Source organism: Bufo bufo, chromosome 4, assembly GCF_905171765.1.
Source record: "Bufo bufo chromosome 4, aBufBuf1.1, whole genome shotgun sequence".
In the NCBI taxonomy this organism is placed as follows: Eukaryota; Metazoa; Chordata; class Amphibia; order Anura; family Bufonidae; genus Bufo; species Bufo bufo.
This window is the reverse complement of record NC_053392.1, coordinates 54,827,679-54,854,520: the sequence shown is the minus strand read 5'-3', so window position 1 is coordinate 54,854,520 and position 26,842 is coordinate 54,827,679.

Genomic DNA, 26,842 nt, shown 5'->3' with positions numbered 1-26,842 from the left:
GGAAATGTATACCCCCCGGCTGACATCCTCCACACAGCCTGGGGTTAGTAGTTTTCCGACGGTCTTTTGTTTCTGAGGAAAGAAGGACAGACATTAATGAAATGACCCCTCTCCCCACAAAAAAAAAAAAAACACGCCTACGGCGAGCCTCAGGAGGACGGACCTGACGAGTAGTTCCTCCTAGCTGTATAGGCTCGTCTAAGTCCGTACAGACTAACTGCTGCTTGGGAGGGGTTACCAATTGCTCCGGTTTTTTCAACCTGTCCCTAAGGCGTCTATCTATTCGGATAGAAAGGGACATAACCGCATCAAGGGAAAAGGGGGTCTCATATAATGCAAGCGCATCCTTAACCCTTTCGGATAACCCAGAGCAGAACTGACTCCTGAGAGCCGGGTCGTTCCATTGGGTATCCGTAGCCCACCAACGGAATTCAGAGCAATACTCCTCTACCGGCCGCTCTCCTTGTAAGAGTCTCCGTAATCTTGATTCAGCCAGTGCGACTCGGTCAGGGTCGTCATATATGAGACCCAAGGCCCCGAAAAACTCATCCACTGACCGAAGAGCCTGGGAATCAGTAGGTAAAGAGAACGCCCAGGACTGCGGGTCCCCCTGCAGCAGGGAAATAACAACCCCCACCCGCTGTTCTTCATTACCAGAGTAGTAAGGGCGCAGTTTAAAATATAATTTACAGGTCTCACGGAATGTCAAAAACTTGTCCCTTCCCCCAGAAAATCTGTCAGGGAGAGGGACCTTGGGTTCCGCAACAACCTGGTTACCAGTAGCAACCGCTGGGCTTGCGGTCAGTTTTAATTGCTGCTGTTGCTGGAGGACCGACGCCTTCAATCCTGCCACCTCCAAAGACAGGCCATGAAATTGTTTGGTCAGAGCAGCAATTTGATCCATACTGGATTCTTAGTAGGTAAAAATATATATTTTTTTTTTTACCTACACAAAATAAGGGCCAGATATAATGTAATGACCGGCGTCACTGGTATAATTGGTATGAGGTATACGTTCCACCTATCAAAATTATATCACTGTCGTTTGGAACGTTATGTAGCTGTTAAAACTAATACTTTATTAATTCAACACAGGGAAAGGGAAAAGGAACTAAACTATATTAAAATTCTAGGACACCATCCACCCAATGTTGGTCGATGAATAGGACGTAAGAAACCGCAGATTGCGGTACATGCAGCTGTAGATGGGGTCACTAGAAATGCCGCAACTAGTGCTATACTGCAGGCTGGATCATAAGGCCATGGGGCCGTGCTAGATCCAATCCACCAGAGGTATGCACTACGGCGCGGTCAAAGTGCTCTGAACCACTGCCAGCTGATAGAGCCCTGGACTAGAATTAAGATGGACTAATCCATTGATAAACATCTGCCTGCAAACGCCGACCTCACTGGAAACCATCCGTTCAGTGTGAATCAGATGTCTGAGTGTCGGCTCTGCAGGCACGAATCAAGGGACACTAGGCTAAGCTGGGTGGAACAGAAGGGCTTGATTGCGATTACTCATCAGCTGCAGAGGGCTGAAAGCCGCAGACCTCAACTGCAGTGTGAGCACAATACAAGCAACATGGACATTAATTTATCCCCACACCACGCTCGACGCGTTTCACCATATGCGGCTCGTCAGGAGCATAAATCTGTGGATTAGGACAAATGATCAAAAGCTGCTAAGCCTCCGTGACAGAGGCTGCAGCTGTCAGTACGAGGTGGCCGAACGCGGCCGCTCAAGTGCACAAAATATAAGGAGAGTCCTCCTCCCCTCTGCGGAGCCACGCCTTCAGGGCGGCCAATGAGAATGCAGGAGGCGCGGCATCGCCGCATCATCCATCCCGCCCCCATTGTACCGCCCCCTCTGTGAGACGGGCCCAGATGAATGTCACAACATCCATGTAAATTCAAGGTAGAGTTATTACAAGCGCGACTTACTGATCCGGCTGCATGATACAGCAGCGATCGGGATGGGGACTGCAAAGCGGCCATCAATACATTATGTTAAGGACATCAAACGGTAATGTTCGGAACAGCAGCACAGAGTCACAAGGGGGACACTGCAGCATTATTAATCACAGGTGGTGCCAAGACAGTCGAATATTGAGTGATAATCCCTCTATAAGTTACCAAAAAGGGGGAGGGGGGATTTTATTGGTATGATATGGTATAACAAACCAAAGCCAGTAACTACATCCCTATACCCCTGCTTTCTTGTGACCCACTCAGGGGCCCAGGTGATCACACTTCTACTAACTTACTGACAATAGACTGTCTAATGTTCAATACTTCTGAGACACAGGGATCGCGCAGAGTGTATCATCACTCATGTTGTTACTCCAGTTGCACTCCCATCATGGGATTTAGAGAAAACACGCAAAGGAGTTGTACTCATTCAATCCATGAGGTTGGAGTGCATACAGGCGGTAGATCCACTGCGTCTCTTTTTGTAATAGACGCCTATCAAAGTCGCCTCCTCTTGGCGATCTTCTAACCACCTCCACAGCCTGAAATTTAATGACATCCGCATCACCATTGTGTACAGTTGACATGTGTCTAGCAATAGGGGTATCAGCCCCTTTGCGGATGTCATTTAGGTGTTCTGCTATTCTTCTGCGGAATTCCCTTGTGGTTTTACCCACATATTGTTTTCTGCAAACACAAGTGGCCAAGTATACCAGGCCTCTCGTTTTGCAATTTACAAATGATCTGATGGTGAATCTCCGTTCGGTGACGCTGCAAGTGAATGCAGCGCCCGTCTGGATTGCAGGGCAAGCCACGCACCCGCCACAGCGAAAGGTCCCTTTGAGGCTGGTACTCAGCCAAGTAGATGTAGTAGGAGCCTGAAAGAAGCTGTGGACCAAGCGATCTCTCAGACTACGTCCACGTCTGTACGTGATCATAGGTGCGTCACCTATCATGTCTCCAATGTCTGGGTCTGATTTTAAAATACCCCAATAGGTGGTCAACATCTGTCTCATTGTGTTATGTGCTTCATCATACGTGGCTATGATGCGCAGCTGCTCCACTCCCAATGATCCTGGTTTAGGGGTAAGGAGGGCATCCCTATCTTGAGCCAGCGAATGATGGTACGCCTTGGCTAGCACATGTTGCGGGTACCCCCTACTCCTAAACCTAGTCTGTAGATCACTGGATGCCGTTCTAAAATCTGACATACTGGAGCAGTTGCGCCTTACCCTAAGGTACTGCCCTTTCGGAATTCCCCTCTTCAGGGGCAAGGGGTGGCAACTGTCCCATCTAAGGAGGCTGTTGGTCGCCGTCTCCTTGCGGAACAGTCGTGTGCCAATATTGCCCGTCTTGTCCCTATAGACGGTCAAATCCAGAAAATTGATTTGAGATTCCTGGATCTCCGATGTGAAGAATAGTCCCATAGTATTTATATTCAGGTCTGAAACAAACCGATTGAAGTCCTCCACACTCCCTGACCATAAAATCAGCACATCGTCGATGAAGCGTAACCACAAATTAATGTGGTCAGCCCATCTTTGATTATCCGCGAACACAACTTCCCGTTCCCACCAGCCCAGATAGAGATTGGCAAAGGTCGGGGCACAAGGGCTCCCCATTGCCACTCCCCTGAGCTGGTGGTACATGCGGTGGTCAAATATGAAACAGTTGTGTTCAAGGATAAACTTCATTAGCTCAAGGACAAACTCGTTATGCTGCCAGCAATGGGTGCCACGTTGACTGAGAAATGAGGCCACAACTCCACACCCCCTGTCATGGGGTATGGAGCTGTACAGGGCCTCAACATCCAAGCTGGCCAGCATAACGTTCTCACCAAGATGAATTCCCTCCAGTTTTTTGATCACATCCATCGAATCACGTACGTACGAAGACAGGGACACCGCAAAGGGTCGTAAAATCCTGTCTACGTATGTACTGATTGGATGTGTCAAACTCCCAGTCCCTGAAACAATGGGACGTCCCTTTAGTGGGGAAAGTCCCTTGTGCACCTTAGGTAACCCGTAGAAACACGGGATCTGGGGATATTTGGGGAACAAGAAATCAAACTCAGACCTACTAATAAGGTCATGCTCGTGTGCTGTTTCAAGGAGATCCTTCAATTGCCTCCTGAATGTCTCAGTTGGATTCATTTCCAGCACACGGTAACATGACTCATCACTGAGAATGTTAAGACACATGGTCTTGTACTGTTCACAATTCATTACGACAATATTCCCTCCCTTGTCCGATGGTTTAATGACAAGGGAGTTATCCCGTTCCAGTGAGATTAGAGCGTCAATCTCCCTTTTCTGGAGATTGGACATAGTCCCCTTGGATGTGTCAAGCATTCTCAGTTGATCTGTCACGACCTTAAGAAAGATGTCAGGCGGTGTACCATCACTTAGGGGTGGGTTTTTAGTGGAGGGAAGTTTGAGATCCGTGAATGGACCCTCACCAACTTCCCTCTCCCCTTCTTCCATAAGGGATACCAATAGTTGGATGTCCGGCAGGTCATGTATATCAACCCCCAATTCATTGCATTGTTGTTGATTATGTGTCGCAAAGAATTTTTTCCATTTGAGTCTCCTTACGAATAGGGTCAAATCCTTAACCCATTCGAAGGAGCTAAAGGAACAAGTAGGAACAAACGATAGGCCCTTGCTAAGCAGTTCCAATTCTACCTCCGTAAGGGACCTATCAGATAGGTTGACAATTTGTAACTTGTCCCTAGACCTGTCTGTCACTGTAGAGTCCACAGTCTGGTAACCAGTTGCACCCATCCTGTGATGGTGTGCTATTGTTTTTTTCTGTTTCTTAGACTGTAGGGTCTCGTAGTTTGATTCCCTAAAAAACCCCCCCATGGTCCGGGATTCCTACCTCTACCTCCTCTCCCTCTAGGCCCCTTATTAGAGGGCTGGAAGATGGGGTATTGGCTATTTTGGTAGGAAGTGCCCTCCAATTCAGATTTTAAAGAGGGGCGCATCCTTGAGTTTGCGACTAAAACCGCGAGGACCCTCGAGGTTGAGACAGAGCCCTCATCCTCAGAGGGCAAAACTGAATTGGAGGGCACTTCCTACCAAAATAGCCAATACCCCATCTTCCAGCCCTCTAATAAGGGGCCTAGAGGGAGAGGAGGTAGAGGTAGGAATCCCGGACCACGGGGGGGTTTTTTAGGGAATCAAACTACGAGACCCTACAGTCTAAGAAACAGAAAAAAACAATAGCACACCATCACAGGATGGGTGCAACTGGTTACCAGACTGTGGACTCTACAGTGACAGACAGGTCTAGGGACAAGTTACAAATTGTCAACCTATCTGATAGGTCCCTTACGGAGGTAGAATTGGAACTGCTTAGCAAGGGCCTATCGTTTGTTCCTACTTGTTCCTTTAGCTCCTTCGAATGGGTTAAGGATTTGACCCTATTCGTAAGGAGACTCAAATGGAAAAAATTCTTTGCGACACATAATCAACAACAATGCAATGAATTGGGGGTTGATATACATGACCTGCCGGACATCCAACTATTGGTATCCCTTATGGAAGAAGGGGAGAGGGAAGTTGGTGAGGGTCCATTCACGGATCTCAAACTTCCCTCCACTAAAAACCCACCCCTAAGTGATGGTACACCGCCTGACATCTTTCTTAAGGTCGTGACAGATCAACTGAGAATGCTTGACACATCCAAGGGGACTGAGTCCAATCTCCAGAAAAGGGAGATTGACGCTCTAATCTCACTGGAACGGGATAACTCCCTTGTCATTAAACCATCGGACAAGGGAGGGAATATTGTCGTAATGAATTGTGAACAGTACAAGACCATGTGTCTTAACATTCTCAGTGATGAGTCATGTTACCGTGTGCTGGAAATGAATCCAACTGAGACATTCAGGAGGCAATTGAAGGATCTCCTTGAAACAGCACACGAGCATGACCTTATTAGTAGGTCTGAGTTTGATTTCTTGTTCCCCAAATATCCCCAGATCCCGTGTTTCCACGGGTTACCTAAGGTGCACAAGGGACTTTCCCCACTAAAGGGACGTCCCATTGTTTCAGGGACTGGGAGTTTGACACATCCAATCAGTACATACGTAGACAGGATTTTACGACCCTTTGCGGTGTCCCTGTCTTCGTACGTACGTGATTCGATGGATGTGATCAAAAAACTGGAGGGAATTCATCTTGGTGAGAACGTTATGCTGGCCAGCTTGGATGTTGAGGCCCTGTACAGCTCCATACCCCATGACAGGGGGTGTGGAGTTGTGGCCTCATTTCTCAGTCAACGTGGCACCCATTGCTGGCAGCATAACGAGTTTGTCCTTGAGCTAATGAAGTTTATCCTTGAACACAACTGTTTCATATTTGACCACCGCATGTACCACCAGCACAGGGGAGTGGCAATGGGGAGCCCTTGTGCCCCGACCTTTGCCAATCTCTATCTGGGCTGGTGGGAACGGGAAGTTGTGTTCGCGGATAATCAAAGATGGGCTGACCACATTAATTTGTGGTTACGCTTCATCGACGATGTGCTGATTTTATGGTCAGGGAGTGTGGAGGACTTCAATCGGTTTGTTTCAGACCTGAATATAAATACTATGGGACTATTCTTCACATCGGAGATCCAGGAATCTCAAATCAATTTTCTGGATTTGACCGTCTATAGGGACAAGACGGGCAATATTGGCACACGACTGTTCCGCAAGGAGACGGCGACCAACAGCCTCCTTAGATGGGACAGTTGCCACCCCTTGCCCCTGAAGAGGGGAATTCCGAAAGGGCAGTACCTTCGGGTAAGGCGCAACTGCTCCAGTATGTCAGATTTTAGAACGGCATCCAGTGATCTACAGACTAGGTTTAGGAGTAGGGGGTACCCGCAACATGTGCTAGCCAAGGCGTACCATCATTCGCTGGCTCAAGATAGGGATGCCCTCCTTACCCCTAAACCAGGATCATTGGGAGTGGAGCAGCTGCGCATCATAGCCACGTATGATGAAGCACATAACACAATGAGACAGATGTTGACCACCTATTGGGGTATTTTAAAATCAGACCCAGACATTGGAGACATGATAGGTGACGCACCTATGATCACGTACAGACGTGGACGTAGTCTGAGAGATCGCTTGGTCCACAGCTTCTTTCAGGCTCCTACTACATCTACTTGGCTGAGTACCAGCCTCAAAGGGACCTTTCGCTGTGGCGGGTGCGTGGCTTGCCCTGCAATCCAGACGGGCGCTGCATTCACTTGCAGCGTCACCGAACGGAGATTCACCATCAGATCATTTGTAAATTGCAAAACGAGAGGCCTGGTATACTTGGCCACTTGTGTTTGCAGAAAACAATATGTGGGTAAAACCACAAGGGAATTCCGCAGAAGAATAGCAGAACACCTAAATGACATCCGCAAAGGGGCTGATACCCCTATTGCTAGACACATGTCAACTGTACACAATGGTGATGCAGATGGCATTAAATTTCAGGCTGTGGAGGTGGTTAGAAGATCGCCAAGAGGAGGCGACTTTGATAGGCGTCTATTACAAAAAGAGACGCAGTGGATCTACCGCCTGTATGCACTCCAACCTCATGGATTGAATGAGTACAACTCCTTTGCGTGTTTTCTCTAAATCCCATGATGGGAGTGCAACTGGAGTAACAACATGAGTGATGATACACTCTGCGCGATCCCTGTGTCTCAGAAGTATTGAACATTAGACAGTCTATTGTCAGTAAGTTAGTAGAAGTGTGATCACCTGGGCCCCTGAGTGGGTCACAAGAAAGCAGGGGTATAGGGATGTAGTTACTGGCTTTGGTTTGTTATACCATATCATACCAATAAAATCCCCCCCTCCCCCTTTTTGGTAACTTATAGAGGGATTATCACTCAATATTCGACTGTCTTGGCACCACCTGTGATTAATAATGCTGCAGTGTCCCCCTTGTGACTCTGTGCTGCTGTTCCGAACATTACCGTTTGATGTCCTTAACATAATGTATTGATGGCCGCTTTGCAGTCCCCATCCCGATCGCTGCTGTATCATGCAGCCGGATCAGTAAGTCGCGCTTGTAATAACTCTACCTTGAATTTACATGGATGTTGTGACATTCATCTGGGCCCGTCTCACAGAGGGGGCGGTACAATGGGGGCGGGATGGATGATGCGGCGATGCCGCGCCTCCTGCATTCTCATTGGCCGCCCTGAAGGCGTGGCTCCGCAGAGGGGAGGAGGACTCTCCTTATATTTTGTGCACTTGAGCGGCCGCGTTCGGCCACCTCGTACTGACAGCTGCAGCCTCTGTCACGGAGGCTTAGCAGCTTTTGATCATTTGTCCTAATCCACAGATTTATGCTCCTGACGAGCCGCATATGGTGAAACGCGTCAAGCGTGGTGTGGGGATAAATTAATGTCCATGTTGCTTGTATTGTGCTCACACTGCAGTTGAGGTCTGCGGCTTTCAGCCCTCTGCAGCTGATGAGTAATCGCAATCAAGCCCTTCTGTTCCACCCAGCTTAGCCTAGTGTCCCTTGATTCGTGCCTGCAGAGCCGACACTCAGACATCTGATTCACACTGAACGGATGGTTTCCAGTGAGGTCGGCGTTTGCAGGCAGATGTTTATCAATGGATTAGTCCATCTTAATTCTAGTCCAGGGCTCTATCAGCTGGCAGTGGTTCAGAGCACTTTGACCGCGCCGTAGTGCATACCTCTGGTGGATTGGATCTAGCACGGCCCCATGGCCTTATGATCCAGCCTGCAGTATAGCACTAGTTGCGGCATTTCTAGTGACCCCATCTACAGCTGCATGTACCGCAATCTGCGGTTTTTTTACGTCCTATTCATCGACCAACATTGGGTGGATGGTGTCCTAGAATTTTAATATAGTTTAGTTCCTTTTCCCTTTCCCTGTGTTGAATTAATAAAGTATTAGTTTTAACAGCTACATAACGTTCCAAACGACAGTGATATAATGACCGGCGTCACACACAGGGAGGAAAAAGGGAAAGCCCTGCCCAAGGGAGAGGGAAAGGTGGTGACCCCTAACTCACCTTGCGGCTGGCACCTGACTGCCCTGACGTCCCTAGACGGGTTCCTCACCCGTGCGGCGATCACGTGCCTAAACCCTGGCTTTCCCTAAAATGAGCCCTAGATAGTGAACGGGCCGGTGGGATCGCTAGTCCGCACCACTGTCACTAAGAGGGAAACACCAGGGAGAGGACAGACAAAACAGACAAACACATACACCCAGGTGGGTGACCACAATAGACCAGAAAGGTCCAACAGGGATCCGGAGGGTAGCGTTCTGGACCAACTACCAGAGAACGCAGCAACACAGCTCCAGAGGGTCAGAATAGATGTCCAGGCAGGAAGCTCTATATCTGGCAACCAGAGAAGTGTGAGAGGGGAATATAAGGAGGTTTGGGAGTGCTGGACAAGGAACAGCTGAGGAGAAGGAGCTACGGATCCCTGAGTGAGCCAAAAGGGTTTGCAAAGCAAACCCAGAAAGCTACCATAAGGAAACAGCCCTATCTTACATAGAGCGTGGAGCCAACCGCTGCGACTTCCTGACCCCGGGTATAACGGAGTCAGGCGTGGTTCTTGACACCCTCGTGACACCTGCATGGCACATGTCCTCAACCTTGTGGTACCGAAATTCCTCCGTACATACCCAAGGCTGAGTGACATTGTGCTAAGGGTTTGTAGGATTGCCAGCCACTTGGTTGTGGGAGCAGCGACAGGCTGTGAGGGAGTACCTGCTGGATCTATTCACTCCAGGGCTATCACATCCACTCCCCTGCATCACTAATGCAGAGTGGGGGCAGATACAGCAGGTCTGCCATGTGTTGGCTCCATTCGAGCAGGCAACAAATATGGTCAGCGGGGAGCCTCAATGACGTGCTCCCCCTAGTGTTCATGCTGGAAAGGACACTAGATTGCCTGCTCGAGGCTGGGGAGAGTGCCTTGGTGGAACATGAGTCAAGCATGCTCCACCATGACCAGGCCCAGGATGAGGAGGATGAGGAGGATGATGACTTAGTGGACGTCCAGGAGTCTGGGCCTGGTCAGGAGGGAGAGCTGGTGATGGTGGGCCCGTTAGTCCGGGGCATCTCTGACCGTGATCAGCAGCATCAGCAGCAGGAAGAGGTGTCATAGTCCGGGGCAGTCATGAAGAGTCACAGCGGGCTGTGCTCTTCCCTATGGCTGCCCATATGCTGCGATGCCTCAGGAGGGACCCCCGGATTATTAAAATTAACGACTTTTGGTTGGCCACCCTTTTAGACCCACGTTGCAAGGGGAAAATTGCGGGCTGTCTGATCCACCAGCTGGAGGAGGCAAACCCTCGGCCTCCAGCTCCATTTTTCCCCGCCGATCTCACCCAGCAGGCGGCTGGCACCAGCAGCACCAGCTGAGCAGGTGACCTTCTGGGTGAGATGAGGCTGTTCTACCAGTCTTCACGACCCAGTACCAGCAGCAGGAGCATTAGCATAAGTCACCACCAGCGGCTGGCCCGCATGGTGGATGACTACATGGGGTCGATCGGTGCTTCCGACAGCATGAGCACCGACGACCCCATGGAATACTGGATTGCCAGGCTGGACACCTGCCGTGAGCTCGCTCAGTATGCACTGGAGGTACTCTCTTGCCCCCCCTCCAGTGTACTGTGAGAGCGGGCATTCAGCACGGCAGGTGGGGTGGTCATGGACAAGCGGACCCGTCTGACCACAGACTCCGTGGACAGAATCACATTTATTAAAATGAATGAGTACTGGATCGGCAGTGACTTCCTGGCCCCCGCTGTCGGTTCAGGGCGCTGAAACCTCCAAAACTCAGTTGTTTTTTAACTGTTAACTGCCACGTTTTTAAATTTTTTTATTATTTATTATCTATGAAATTTAAACTTTTTATCTTGTATATATGAATACATTTTATTTATCTATATTATGTGTCCTTTATACTAGACCTGTTATAAAATCCTGCTGCTGCCTGTTATTATCCTTTTGAGTTACATATGGGCCATTTAAACATTACAAATACTGCTGCTGATGATGATGATGCTGATTTGCGGCAACCTACATGTGGATTAATATTTCAAATGACCCACTAACCCAGGAGGTCAATTCTAATATTCCAATAGTCTACTGACTATAATTTCCTGTTTTTGGTCCTATAATTAAAATATAACTTTTATTTTCCTTTTATTAAACTCTATATTCCACACACAAAAAAAAAAACTTATTAAAATGTATATGGAGGGCTTGAACCTGTGGGCTCAGTATCTGTATTGTTCTAAATAATCAGGAGAACTTACTTTTTCACACAAAAATCATATACAGGCTAATTATGTCTAGCCTGTGTGATTACACTTTAGTGCCTGTAGGTGTCGCCCGACACCAGGCATATGATCAGTTACGCCGCACTTTGTTGCTAATTGTTGCGTCCTAGGCTCTACCTTGGTTGTAATGTCCCTCACTGACTATTTTAAAGTTCCTATACTATTTATGTATTCCTAATCTGGCCCTCAGGGGGGTTCGGCGTCTGCAGATCGCCTTTCCCTAAGTCATTCTCAGCCCTGCCATCATTATTAAAATGTTAGAGACACAGCTTCAACCTACATGTGGCCCTCATACTAGACCTGTTATAAAATCCTGCTGCTGCCTGTTATTATCCTGTTGAGTTACATATGGGCCATTTTAAAGAGGACCTTTCACCGATTATTACACTATGAACTAACTATACAGACATGTAGAGCGGCGCCCGGGGATCTCACTGCACTTACTATTATCCCTGGGCGCCGCTCCGTTCTCCCGCTATTCCCTCCGGTATCTCCGCTCACTAAGTTATAGTAGGCGGAGATTCCAGTCCCTAAGTTATGGTAGGCGGAGTCTGCCCTTGTTCTGCTCTAGCGCTGGCCAATCGCAGTGCAGAGCTCACAGCCTGGGAGGTTATTTTCTCCCAGGCTGTGAGCTCTGCAATGCGATTGGCCAGCGCTACAGAAGAACAAGGGCAGACTCCGCCTACCATAACTTAGGGAACGGAGATACCGGAGGGCATAGCGGGAGAACGGAGCGGCGCCCGGGGATAATAATAAGTGCAGTGAGATCCCCGGGCGCCGCTCTACATGTCTGTATAGTTAGTTCATAGGGTAATAATCGGTGAAAGGTCCTCTTTAACATTACAAATACTGCTGCTGATGATGATTTTGGGAAATGTACATGTGGGCCTGAAAATAGACCTCTTATGACATTCTGCTGCTGCTGCTAATGGCTGTTATGATCCTGTTGAGTTATGTTAAGGCCTATAGACATTACAACGACTGCTGCTACTGCTGCTGCTGAAGTGGGGGAAGCTAAATATGTCCCTCATACTTGACCTCTTATGAAAGCCTCCTGATTTCAGTTTTGATCCTCTGGACTTACATTTCGCCCTTTTTAAAATTACAGATTCTGCTTATGCTGCTGAATTGGTGCAAACTACAGGTGTCCCTCATACTACACTTCTTATGAAATCCTGTTGCTGCCTGTTATGATCCTGTTGAGTGAATTTTGGCCCTTTTGCCATTAAAACTAATGCTGCTACTGCTGCAGTTGCCTGTGCAGCTGAATTGTGGAAAGCTACATATGACTCAGAATCAAAATTTTTTGAAATCCTGCTGTTGTTGCTGCAGCCTGTCATGATGATGCTGATAAATCTGCACACAAGATTACATTATGTGCTCGCTTCAGTTGATAAAATTCAAGGATTTACACTACGTTGTTGACATAACAATGATTATGTATGAGATGATACTACCTTCATCTGGATGTTGTTTTTTAACACCTTAAAATTTTTGTTAAATTTACTTGCTTTGGCCCCACCTTCAAACCTCAGTACTTGCTGTGACTAAGATAATATGTAAGAGTCAACCATTGGAAATTTTATGCAGGTTTTTTTTTTTCTTTTTATAACTTACAGAAACATGCAGACAATCAGACCCAAAATCAATGGATGAATATACCAACACTAAACCAAAAACACTGAAATCACATCTTTGCTTTTTTTTTTTTTTTTTTGCAGGCAGTATACTAACCTACTCGTGTATGCCTGTATTAAACCAATTTACAAATATCAAATTATAATTCATTATTCAAATACAGTATAACCTGTAGATGATGTATGTCCTGATCGTGCGTAGACAAAGACTACCATGATGGATCTTGTTTTCTCTCTTCCACTTTCTAAATTATATAAATATGATTATGAATTCTCCTAACTTGGTTAGCATGTATTGTATTCTCGTATGAGCTCTACTAATTATTTATTGTCAATATTTAGATTAATAAATATGTATCCTAATCATTTTAAATAATATAAAAAAAATTAAATCCCTAGTTTGGCTTCGTTTACAAAATTATTTTATTTTTATTTTGATTTATTAATTATTATTTTAAAATAAGCTCGGTTCGAGGTGGGCCTGTTGTGGTTCATGCTCTAGTAAGGTATGTAGCGCATGTGGCCTTCCCTTGTCAAAAGGTCTTTGGCAGTTGACACTGTACAGGACTGATTGATAAACCTATTTTATTTTATTTGTTTTATTTCTTTTTATTTTGTTTAAATACGGATTTAGGTTCGTCTGCCGTCCTGAAAGGGATAGCTGACTTCCGTATTGACCTCTCTACATGGTTGGCTGTGACTGGCGTTATACTCATCCGTGTGGAAATCCGGTTTTGTCAGTGGAGCCGTATTGTAACATGTATATATGCCTACCTACTTTTCTAGTTTAATTTAATTATTGGTAATAATAAAATGATCATTTGCTCATGCGAATTATAGTTGACCAATGCTTTAAAATGTGAAATATAAACTGAAAACTATATTATGTTCTTTAAGACATGTCACCACTTAGAGAATTCATATACTCATATGTAATCACATGTTTCTGGATGTAAAGCAAAAGCTATGTAACAGTATCCAAAGTTAAAAATAAATCTATGTAATGGAAGATCCATGCTGGTTTGTTCTTTCCCTCTACCGTTATGTTTTTTTTTTCAATTTTTCATTTTTTGAAAAAAAAAAATTGGGTTTTACAAAAAAATAAATACGCAAATTTTTTATACTTTTAAAATGTTCAAGAGTAGGGATGAGCGAACCCGAACTGTAAGTCCGGGTTCGAGTTCGGTGTTTGGCGCTTTCTTGGCGCTTTTTGAAAGGCTGCAAAGCAGCCAATCAACAAGCATCATACTACTTGCCCCAAGAGGCCATCACAGCCATGCCTACTATTGGCATGGCTGTGATTGGCCAGTGCAGCATGTGACCCAGCCTCTATATAAGCTTGGGTCACGTAGCGCTGCACGTCACTCTGCTGATACAAGCGTAGGGAGAGGTTGCAGCTGCGACGTTAGGGCGAGATTAGGCAGATTAACTCCTCCAAAAGACTTCATTCAGTGATCGATCTACAGCTGTGGATCATTGAACTGCTGCTATTCAATTGCTCAGTGTTTTTAGGCTGCCCAGAGCGTTTTTCATTCACTTTTTTCTGGGGTGATCGGCAGCCATTTTGTGGCTTAACCATCAATAGTGTGGTTATTTTTTGCTATATCCTACATCAGGGGCAAGCTGTCATCAAGTGCATTTAACCATCAATAGTGTGGTTATTTTTTGGCCATATACTACATCAGGGGCAAGTTGAGCCTGTCAAGAAGTGCATTTAACCATCAATAATGTGGTTATTTTTTGGCCATATACTACATCAGGGGCAAGTTGAGCCTGTCACCCAGCGCCTAAAAAATAGGCCTCACATTTATATTCATCCAAATCTGTCATTACTGTTTTAGCTGGTCAAGTTATTTAGTGTCCGTCAAAGCACAGTTTTTTTTCTGGGTTGAAAAACAATTCCCAATTTTGCAATTCTCAAAATTAGTGGTTTATGCTGTATCAGGCCTACTTTAAATCTATCCCTAAAAGGGTAGATTAGATTCAAGGTGCTGATAGGGTCATTCTCAAGAACTTCACACACACGCTACAGTGCAGATCCAAGTCTAATTCTGTCTGTAAACGTATACCTGTCACCCAGCGCCTAAATAATGGGCCTCAAATTTGTATTCAGCTAAATCTGTCATTACTGGTGTGCCTGTATTAGTGTAATACGGTACCTAAATAGATAGCCAGATAGTGTTAGGTGTCTGTAAAAAAAAGGCCTGAATTTGAATTCAATACATTGGCCCGAATAATATTTTTCTTATTGTGGTGAACGGTAACAATGAGGAAAACATCTAGTAAGGGACGCGGACGCGGACATGGTCGTGGTGGTGTTAGTGGACCCTCTGGTGCTGGGAGAGGACGTGGCCGTTCTGCCACAGCCACACGTCCTAGTGTACCAACTACCTCAGGTCCCAGTAGCCGCCAGAATTTACAGCCATATTTGGTGGGGCCCAATGCCGTTCTAAGGATGGTAAGGCCTGAGCAGGTACAGGCATTAATCAATTGGGTGGCCGACAGTGCATCCAGCACGTTCACATTATCTCCCACCCAGTCTTCTGCAGAAAGCGCACAGATGGCACATGAAAACCAAGCCCATCAGTCTGTCACATCACCCCCATGCATATCAGGGAAACTGTCTGAGCCTCAAGTTATGCAGCAGTCTCTTATGCTGTTTGAAGACTCTGCTGGCAGGGTTTCCCAAGGGCATCCACCTAGCCCTTCCCCAGGGGTGGAAGAGATAGAATGCACTAACGCACAACCACTTATGTTTCCTGATGATGAGGACATGGGAATACCACCTCAGCACATCTCTGATGATGACGAAACACAGGTGCCAACTGCTGCGTCTTTCTGCAGTGTGCAGACTGAACAGGAGGTCGGGGATCAAGACTGGGTGGAAGACGATTCAGGGGACGATGAGGTCCTAGACCCCACTTGGAATGAAGGTCGTGCCACTGACTTACACAGTTCGGAGGAAGAGGCAGTGGTGAGACCGAGCCAACAGCGTAGCAAAAGACAAAGAGGGAGCAGTGGGCAAAAGCAGAACACCCGCCGCCAAGAGACTCCGCCTGCTACTGACCGCCACCATCTGGGACCGAGCACCCCAAAGGCAGCTTCAAGGAGTTCCCTGGCATGGCACTTCTTCAAACAATGTGCTGACGACAAGAACCGAGTGGTTTGCACGCTGTGCCATCAGAGCCTGAAGCGAGGCATTAACGTTCTGAACCTTAGCACAACCTGCATGACCAGGCACCTGCATGCAAAGCATGAACTGCAGTGGAGTAAACACCTTAAAAACAAGGAAGTCACTCAGGCTCCCCCTGCTACCTCTTCTGCTGCTGCCGCCTCGGCCTCTTCTGCTGCTGCCGCCGCCTCGGCCTCTTCCTCCGCCTCTGGAGGAACGTTGGCACCTGCCGCCCAGCAAACATGAGATGTACCACCAACACCACCACCTGCGTCACCAAGCATCTCAACCATGTCACACGGCAGCGTTCAGCTCTCCATCTCACAAACATTTGAGAGAAAGCATAAATTCCCACCTAGCCACCCTCGATCCCTGGCCCTGAATGCCAGCATTTCTAAACTACTGGCCTATGAAATGCTGTCATTTAGGCTGGTGGACACAGACAGCTTTAAACAGCTCATGTCGCTTGCTGTCCCACAGTATGTTTTTCCCAGCCAGCACTACTTCTCCAAGAGAGCCGTGCCTTCCCTGCACAACCAAGTATCCGATAAAATCAAGTGTGCACTGCGCAACGCCATCTGTGGCAAGGTCCACCTAACTACAGATACGTGGACCAGTAAGCACGGCCAGGGACGCTATATCTCCCTAACTGCACACTGGGTAAATGTAGTGGCGGCTGGGCCCCAGGCGGAGAGCTGTTTGGCGCACGTCCTTCCGCCGCCAAGGATCGCAGGGCAACATTCTTTGCCTCCTGTCTCCTCCTCCTCCTACTCAGCTTCCTCCTCCTCTTCTTCCACCTGCTCATCCAGTCAGCCACACACCTTTACCACCAACTTCAGCACAGCCCGGGGTAAACGTCAGCAGGCCGTTCTTAAACTCATATGTTTGGGGGACAGGCCCCACACCGCACAGGAGTTGTGGGGGGGTATAGAACAACAGACCGACGAGTGGTTGCTGCCGGTGAGCCTCAAGCCCGGCCTGGTGGTGTGCGATAATGGGCGAAATCCCGTTGCAGCTCTGGGACTAGCCGGTTTGACGCACATCCCTTGCCTGGCGCATGTGCTGAATTTGGTGGTGCAGAAGTTAATTCACAACTACCCTGACATGTCAGAGCTGCTGCATAAAGTGCGGGCCGTCTGTTCGCGCTTCCGGCGTTCACATCCTGCCGCTGCACGCCTGTCTGTGCTACAGCGTAAGTTCGGCCTTCCCGCTTACCGCCTCATATGCGACGTGCCTACCAGGTGGAACTCCACCTTGCACATGCTGGACAGACTGTGCGAGCAGCAGCAGGCCATAGTGGAGTTTCAGCTGCACCACGCACAGGTCAGTCGCACTGCGGAACAGCACCACTTCACCACCAATGACTGGGCCTCCATGCGAGACCTGTGTGCCCTGTTGCGCTGTTTCGAGTACTCCACCAACATGGCCAGTGGCGATGACGCCGTTAACAGCGTTACAATACCACTTCTATGTCTCCTTGAGAAAACACTTAGGGCGATGATGGAAGAGGAGGTGGCCCAGGAGGAGGAGGAGGAAGAGGGGTCATTTTTAGCACTTTCAGGCCAGTCTCTTCGAAGTGACTCAGAGGGAGGTTTTTTGCAACAGCAGAGTCCAGGTACAAATGTGGCCAGACAGGGCCCACTACTGGAGGACGAGGAGGACGAGGATGAGGAGGAGGTGGAGGAGGATGAGGATGAAGCAGGTTCACAGCGGGCTTGCACCCAACGCAGCTCGGGCCCATCACTGGTGCGTGGCTGGGGGGAAACGCAGGACGATGACGATACGCCTCCCACAGAGGACAGCTTGTCCTTACCTCTGGGCAGCCTGGCACACTTGAGCGACTACATGCTGCAGTGCCTGCGCAACGACAGCAGAGTTGCCCACATTTTAACGTGTGCGGACTACTGGGTTGCCACCCTGCTGGATCCACGGTACAAAGACAATGTGCCCACCTTACTTCATGCACTGGAGCATGATAGTAAGATGCGCGAGTACAAGCGCACGTTGGTAGACGCGCTACTGAGAGCATTCCCAAATGTCACAGGGGAACAAGTGGAAGCCCAAGGCGAAGGCAGAGGAGGAGCAAGAGGTCGCCAACGCAGCTGTGTCACGGCCAGCTCCTCTGAGGGCAGGGTTAGCATGGCAGAGATGTGAAAAAGTTTTGTCACCACGCCACAGCTTACTGCACCACCACCTGTTACGGAACGTGTTAGCAGGAGGCAACATTTCAATACCATGGTGGAACAGTACCTGTGCACACCCCTCCACGTACTGACTGATGGTTCGGCCCCATTCAACTTCTGGGTCTCCAAATTGTCCACGTGGCCAGAGCTAGCCTTTTATGCCTTGGAGGTGCTGGCCTGCCCGGCGGCCAGCGTTTTGTCTGAACGTGTATTCAGCACGGCAGGGGGCGTCATTACAGACAAACGCAGCCGCCTGTCTACAGCCAATGTGGACAAGCTGACGTTTATAAAAATGAACCAGGCATGGATCCCACAGGACCTGTCCATCCCTTGTGCAGATTAGATATTAACTACCTCCCCTTAACAATATATTATTGTACTCCAGGGCACTTCCTCATTCAATCCTATTTTTATTTTCATTTTACCATTATATTGCGGGGCAACCCAAAGTTGAATGAACCTCTCCTCTGTCTGGGTGCCGGGGCCTAAAAATATCTGACAGTGGCCTGTTCCAGTGGTGGGTGACATGAAGCCTGATTCTCTGCTATGACATGAAGACTGATTCTCTGCTGACATGAAGCCTGAATCTCTGTTATGGGACCTCTCTCCTCTTCCTGGGTGCCTGGGCCTAAATATGTGACAGTGGCCTGTTCCAGTGGTGGGTGACGTGAAGCCTGATTCTCTGCTATGACATGAAGACTGATTCTCTGCTGACATGAAGCCTGAATCTCTGTTATGGGACCTCTCTCCTCTGTCTGGGTGCCGGGGCCTAAAAATATGTGACAGTGGCCTGTTCCAGTGGTGGGTGACGTGAAGCCTGATTCTCTGCTATGACATGAAGACTGATTCTCTGCTGACATGAAGCCTGAATCTCTGTTATGGGACCTCTCTCCTCTGCCTGGGTGTCTGGGCCTAAATATGTGACAGTGGCCAGTTCCAGTGGTGGGTGACGTGAAGCCTGATTCTCTGCTATGACATGAAGACTGATTCTCTGCTGACATGAAGCCTGAATCTCTGTTATGGGACCTCTCTCCTCTGTCTGGGTCCCGGGGCCTAAAAATATCTGACAGTGGCCTGTTCCAGTGGTGGGTGACGTGAAGCCTGATTCTCTGCTATGACATGAAGACTGATTCTCTGCTGACATGAAGCCTGAATCTCTGTTATGGGACCTCTCTCCTCCGCCTGTGTGCCTGGGCCTAAATATGTGACAGTGGCCTGTTCCAGTGGTGGGTGAAGTGAAGCCTGATTCTCTGCTATGACATGAAGACTGATTCTCTGCTGACATGAAGCATGAATCTCTGTTATGGGACCTCTCTCCTCTGCCTGGGTGCCTGGGCCTAAATATGTGACAATGGACTGTTCCAGTGGTGGGTGACGTGAAGCCTGATTCTCTGCTATGACATGAAGACTGATTCTCTGCTGACATGAAGCCTGAATCTCTGTTATGGGACCTCTCTCCTCTGTCTGGGTGCCGGGGCCTAAAAATATCTGACAGTGGCCTGTTACAGTGGTGGGTGACATGAAGCCTGATTCTCTGCTATGACATGAAGACTGATTCTCTGCTGACATGAAGCCTGAATCTCTGTTATGGGACCTCTCTCCTCTGCCTGGGTGCCTGGGCCTAAATATGTCACAGTGGCCAGTTCCAGTGGTGGGTGACGTGAAGCCTGATTCTCTGCTATGACATGAAGACTGATTCTCTGCTGACATGAAGCCTGAATCTCTGTTATGGGACCTCTCTCCACTGTCTGGGTCCCGGGGCCTAAAAATATCTGACAGTGGCCTGTTCCAGTGGTGGGTGACGTGAAGCCTGATTCTCTGCTATGATATGAAGACTGATTCTCTGCTGACATGAAGCCTGAATCTCTGTTATGGGACCTCTCTCCTCTGCCTGGGTGCCTGGGCCTAAATATGTGACAGTGGCCTGTTCCAGTGGTGGGTGACGTGAAGCCTGATTCTCTGCTATGACATGAAGACTGATTCTCTGCTGACATGAAGCTTGAATCTCTGTTATGGGACCTCTCTCCTCTGCCTAGGCCTAAATATGTGACAATGGACTGTTTCAGTGGTGGGTGACGTGAAGCCTGATTCTCTGCTATGACATGAAGACTGATTCTCTGCTGACATGAAGCCTGAATCTCTGTTATGGGACCTCTCTCCTCTGTCTGGGTGTCGGGGCCTAAAAATATCTGACAGTGGCCAGTTCCAGTGGTGGGTGACGTGAAGCTTGATTCTCTGCTATGACATGAAGACTGATTCTCTGCTGACATGAAGCCAGATTCTCTGTTACGGGACCTCTCTCCTCTGCCTGGGTGCCTGGGCCTAAATATCTGACAATGCACTGTTCCAGTGTTGGGTGACGTAAAGCCTGATTCTCTGCTATGACATGCAGACTGTTTCTCTGCTGACATGAAGCCAGATTCTCTGTTACGGGACCTCTCTCCTCTGCCTGGGTGCCTGGGCCTAAATATCTGACAATGGACTGTTCCAGTGTTGGGTGACGTAAAGCCTGATTCTCTGCTATGACATGCAGACTGATTCTCTGCTGACATGAAGCCAGATTCTCTGTTACGGGACCTCTCTCCTCTGCCTGGGTGCCTGGGCCTAAATATCTGACAATGGACTGTTCCAGTGTTGGGTGACGTAAAGCCTGATTCTCTGCTATGACATGAAGACTGATTCTCTGCTGACATGAAGCCTGAATCTCTGTTATGGGACCTCTCTCCTCTGTCTGGGTGCCGGGGCCTAAAAATTTCTGACAGTGGCCTGTTCCAGTGGTGGGTGACGTGAAGCCTGATTCTCTGCTATGACATGAAGCCAGATTCTCTGCTGACATGAAGCCAGATTCTCTGTTGCGGGACCTCTCTCCTCTGCCTGGGTGCCTGGGCCTAGATATCTGACAATGGACTGTTCCAGTGTTGGGTGACGTAAAGCCTGATTCTCTGCTATGACATGCAGACTGATTCTCTGCTGACATGAAGCCACATTCTCTGTTACGGGACCTCTCTCCTCTGCCTGAGTGCCTGGGCCTAAATATCTGACAATGGACTGTTCCAGTGTTGGGTGACGTAAAGCCTGATTCTCTGCTATGACATGCAGACTGATTCTCTGCTGACATGAAGCCACATTCTCTGTTACGGGACCTCTCTCCTCTGCCTGGGTGCCTGGGCCTAAATATCTGACAATGGACTGTTCCAGTGTTGGGTGACGTAAAGCCTGATTCTCTGCTATGACATGCAGACTGATTCTCTGCTGACATGAAGCCAGATTCTCTGTTACGGGACCTCTCTCCTCTGCCTGGGTGCCTGGGCCTAAATATCTGACAATGGACTGTTCCAGTGTTGGATGACGTAAAGCATGATTCTCTGCTATGACATGCAGACTGATTCTCTGCTGACATTAAGCCAGATTCTCTGTTACGGGACCTCTCTCCTCTGCCTGGGTGCCGGGGCCTAAATATATGACAATGGACTGTTACAGTGGTGGGTGACGTGAAGCCAGATTCTTTGCTATGGCATGAAGACTGATTCTCTGCTGACGTGAAGCCAGATTCTCTGCTATGGGACCTCTCTCCAATTGATATTGGTTAATTTTTATTTATTTTATTTTTATTTTTATTCATTTCCCTATCCACATTTGTTTGCAGGGGATTTACCTACATGTTGCTGCCTTTTGCAGTCCTCTAGCTCTTTCCTGGGCTGTTTTACAGCCTTTTTAGTGCCGAAAAGTTCAGGTCCCCATTGACTTCAATGGGGTTCGGGACGAAGTTCGGGTCGGGTTCGGATCCCGAACCCGAACATTTCCGGGAAGTTCGGCCGAACTTCTCGAACCCGAACATCCAGGTGTTCGCTCAACTCTATTCAAGGGTTATAACGTTTAAGAATGTTAAGATGTTTTGCAGTAGTTAGTATTTTCTTCTAAGTTTTTATTCTAATATTGTATGTTTTGTTTTTGTTGTTATTCTGTTAAAACTGTTGATTGAAATGTTGTAGGATTTTGGATGTACTGTAGGCTGTAAATGTAACCCAAAGTTTAACAATTAGAAATAAACGTAATTATATATTTTTTAAATAACAACACAAAACAATTAAGGTTTAAGATAAATACTTTATAAATAGAATGATTAGAAAAATAATAAAAAATATGTAAGCAAGGCTTTGAGTTTGTCATGGAGGTTTAAAAGCACCTCCACGGCCTTACTATTTTTTTCCTGCATTTTGCACAATCAATCTGCAAACTGCAGCTTCAATTCCCAAATTTTCTGGGCATCGCGCTCCTGCAGCTCCTTGCCATCCCGTTGGTGATCCCGCTAAAGCTCCAAAATTTAGTATTTCTTTCAATACTGTAAAAAAAAATTGTTATTTTTGTGTAAATATTTACATTTGCAAAGAATATTGTATAAACCCAACAATGATGGTGACTGTAGCAGCAACACATAATGGTAAAAAGCTTGTTTAAGCGGTTATGTCTACATAAATTCTGTTTGTTTAATGTATAATCTATCCATTATGGCCGGAATAGATATTAATTTACCTATTATATGTGTGCTGTGACAGAAATTTTAAACAATTGGTATTAATGAGGGGGATCTTGGGATTTTTGTACTTTTAAATTGCTATCTACAATTAATCTACAACTTAACCATTCACTTTACACATAAGAACTATAAACTCTAATGAATTGTTCCAAAATAAACTACTAGCTGTAAAGGATTCCTTGAGATCTAAAATTAATTCAATGATATTCAGGAACACCACCCAATCTTAATGGTCAACGGTGCTCACTGTGGATTCATCTCCAGAATTCAATACTCTCTAGTGCACGAGCCATGTATCGCAAAGGTGGTATAGTACGACTGGTTTGGTTGGTGGTTGTCACATTTGTGTTGTTTTAAATTAATGTTGTTCTTGTGATACCTTCGTAGTTTACATAATTTTTATAAATTTATTTTTTATTTTTTGTTAAATTTGGATTTTTATTACTGTCTGCTTTGTAGTTGCACTAAGAGAAGAATCGTGGGTGATCTGTATGTCTCAATGTGACTGTATGCCTCATTGAGATAATTTCTGTGAATTTTTACTGCTGTAACAATAGGTTTATAGAATCTTTTATTTAAAAAGGATATGGGTAGGGTTGAGCGAACCCGAACTGTAAAGTTCGGGTTCGTACCGAACTTTAGGATTCTTGGACCCCGGACCTGAACCCGAACATTTCCGTAAAAGTTCGGGTTCGGGTTTGGTGTTCGGCGGTTTCTTGGCACTTTTTGAAAGGCTGCACAGCAGCCAATCAACAAGCGTCATACTACTTGCCCCAAGAGGCCATCACAGCCATGCCTACTAATGGCATGGCTGTGATTGGCCAGAGCAGCATGTGACCCAGGCTCTATATAAGCTTGAGTCACATAGACCTGCACGTCACTCTGCTGTTACAAGTGTAGGGAGAGGATGCTGCTGGACTTGTGATTTCAGGGAGAGAATAGGAGAGAATCTAACTCAGCAATCTACAGACAAATGTTGTGTGGGTGCAGGGCACTATCGTTTTAGGTATAATGGGTGGCGGCGGCAGACATTTTATGCATGCTCAGTGCACCAGCACTGCATCTGAGCTTTTGGGACATTGCAACTCACCATTTTTTGGGGGCAAATGACAACATCTGGATTAGTCAGTGTGCAATTTAAGGTAGAAATACACCCATCATTTTCTGGGGTTTTAAAAACACACAATTTTTTTTCAAAAAACAGTATTTTCCAGATCTGCAAGTGTTAAATTCAAGTTTAATATATACAGCTTTCATATTCTGTTAGCAAAAAAAAGACACCCATCATTTTCTGGGGTTTGAAAAACACTCTTTTGACAAAAAACACTATTTTCAGGCCTTGCAGCATCAGCACGTGTGAAATTACAGGCTTATATACTGCTGTCAAATTCAGTTTTTAAACAAACACTCATTTGGGCACAAAAAATTTAGTTGGCAGCCTTTGATGCAGATGTCATTGTGAGATACACCCTTAATACATTTGGGTTACATTCAGAGATTTTAAATACCGCCATTTGGTGCACCAATATTGAATTCAGGCCTACACTGGTTCAAACCCAATGAGATGCCCTTTCTACATACAGGGGGTAGAATTAGGCATTTGAAATACAGCCATTTGAAATACAGCCTTTTTGTGCAAAGATATATTTACTTCAGGCCTACAGAGGTTCAGACCCTGTGAGATACCACCTCTACATACAGAGGTTTGAATTAGGCATTTGAAATACAGCCATTTGAAATACAGCCATTTTGTGCAAAGATGCACTCACCTAAAGAATTATTAGGAACACCATACTAATACGGTGTTGGACCCTATTTTGCCTTCAGAACTGCCTTAATTCTACGTGGCATTGATTCAACAAGGTGCTGATAGCATTCTTTAGAAATGTTGGCCCATATTGATAGGATAGCATCTTGCAGTTAATGGAGATTTGAGGGATGCACATCCAGGGCACGAAGCTCCCGTTCCACCACATCCCAAAGATGCTCTAATGGGTTGAGATCTGGTGACTGTGGGGGCCATTTTAGTACAGTGAACTCATTGTCATGTTCAAGACACCAATTTGAAATGATTCAAGCTTTGTGACATGGTGCATTATCCTGCTGGAAGTAGCCATCAGAGGATGGATACATGTTCTCATTCTGTTTACGCCAAATTCAGACTCTACCATTTGAATGTCTCAACAGAAATCGAGACTCATCAGACCAGGCAACATTTTTCCAGTCTTCAACAGTCCAATTTTGGTGAGCTTGTGCAAATTGTAGCCTCTTTTTCCTATTTGTAGTGGAGATGAGTGGTACCCGGTGGGGTCTTCTGCTGTTGTAGCCCATCCGCCTCAAGGTTGTGCGTGTTGTGGCTTCACAAATGCTTTGCTGCATACCTCGGTTGTAACGAGTGGTTATTTCAGTCAAGGTTGCTCTTCTATCAGCTTGAATCAGTCGGCCCATTCTCCTCTAACCTCTAGCATCCACAAGGCATTTTTTCCCACAGGACTGCCGCATACTGGATGTTTTTCCCTTTTCACACCATTCTTTGTAAACCCTAGAAATGGTTTTGCGTGAAAATCCCAGTAACTGAGCAGATTGTGAAATACTCAGACCGGCCCGTCTGGCACCAACAACCATGCCACGCTCAAAATTGCTTAAATCACCTTTCTTTCCCATTCTGAAATTCAGTTTGGAGATCAGGAGATTGTCTTGACCAGGACCACACCAATAAATGCATTGAAGCAAATGCCATGTGATTGGTTGACTAGATAATTGCATTAATGAGAAATAGAACAGGTGTTCCTAATAATTCTTTAGTTGAGTGTATAATTACTGCAGGCCTACAGAGGTTCAGGCCCTCTGAGATACTACCTCTACATACAGGGGTTTGACATTTACATTTGAAATACAGCCATTTTGTGCACAGATATATTTACTGCAGGCCTACAGAGGTTGTGGCCCTCTGATATACTACCTCTACATACAGGGGTTTGAATTAGGCATTTGAAATACAGCCATTTGAAATACAGCCATTATGTGCAAAGATATATTTGCTGCAGGCCTACAGAGGTTGTGGCCCTCTGAGATACTACCTCTACATACAGGAGTTTGAATTAGGCATTTGAAATACAGCCATTTTGTGCAAAGATATATTTACTTCAGGCCTACAGAGTTTCAGGCCCTCTGATATACTACCTCTACATACAGGGGTTTGAATTAGGCATTTGAAATACAGCCATTTGAAATACAGCCATTATGTGCAAAGATATATTTACTGTATGCCTACAGAGGTTCAGGCCCTCTGAGATACTACCTCAACATACAGGGGTTTGAATTAGGCATTTGAAATACAGCTATTTTGTTCAAAGATATATTTACTGCAGGCCTACAGAGGTTCAGGCCCTCTGAGATACTACCTCTACATACAGGGGTTTGAATTAGGCATTTGAAATACAGCCATTTTGTGCAAAATTATATTTACTGCAGGCCTACAGAGGTTCAGGCCCTTTGAGATACCACCTCTACATACAGGGGTTTGAATTAGGCATTTGAAATAAAGCCATTTGAAATACAGCCATTTTGTGCAAAGATATATTTACTTCAGGCCTACAGAGGTTCAGGCCCTCTGAGATATTAACATAGTACATAAGTAACATAGTACATAAGGCCGAAAAAAGACATTTGTCCATCCAGTTCGGCCTGTTATCCTGCAAGTTGATCCAGAGGAAGGCAAAAAAACCCTGTGAGGTAGAAGCCAATTTTCCTCAATTTAGGGGATTAAAAATTCCTTCCCGACTCCAATCAGGCAATCAGAATAACTCCCTGGATCAACGACCCCTCTCTAGTAGCTATAGCCTGTAATATTATTACGCTCCAGAAACACATCCAGGCCCCTCTTGAATTCCTTTATTGTACTCACCATCACCTCCTCCTCAGGCAGAGAGTTCCATAGTCTCACTGCTCTTACCTAGAGTTGAGCGAACACCTGGATGTTCGGGTTCGACGAGTTCGGCCGAACTTTCGA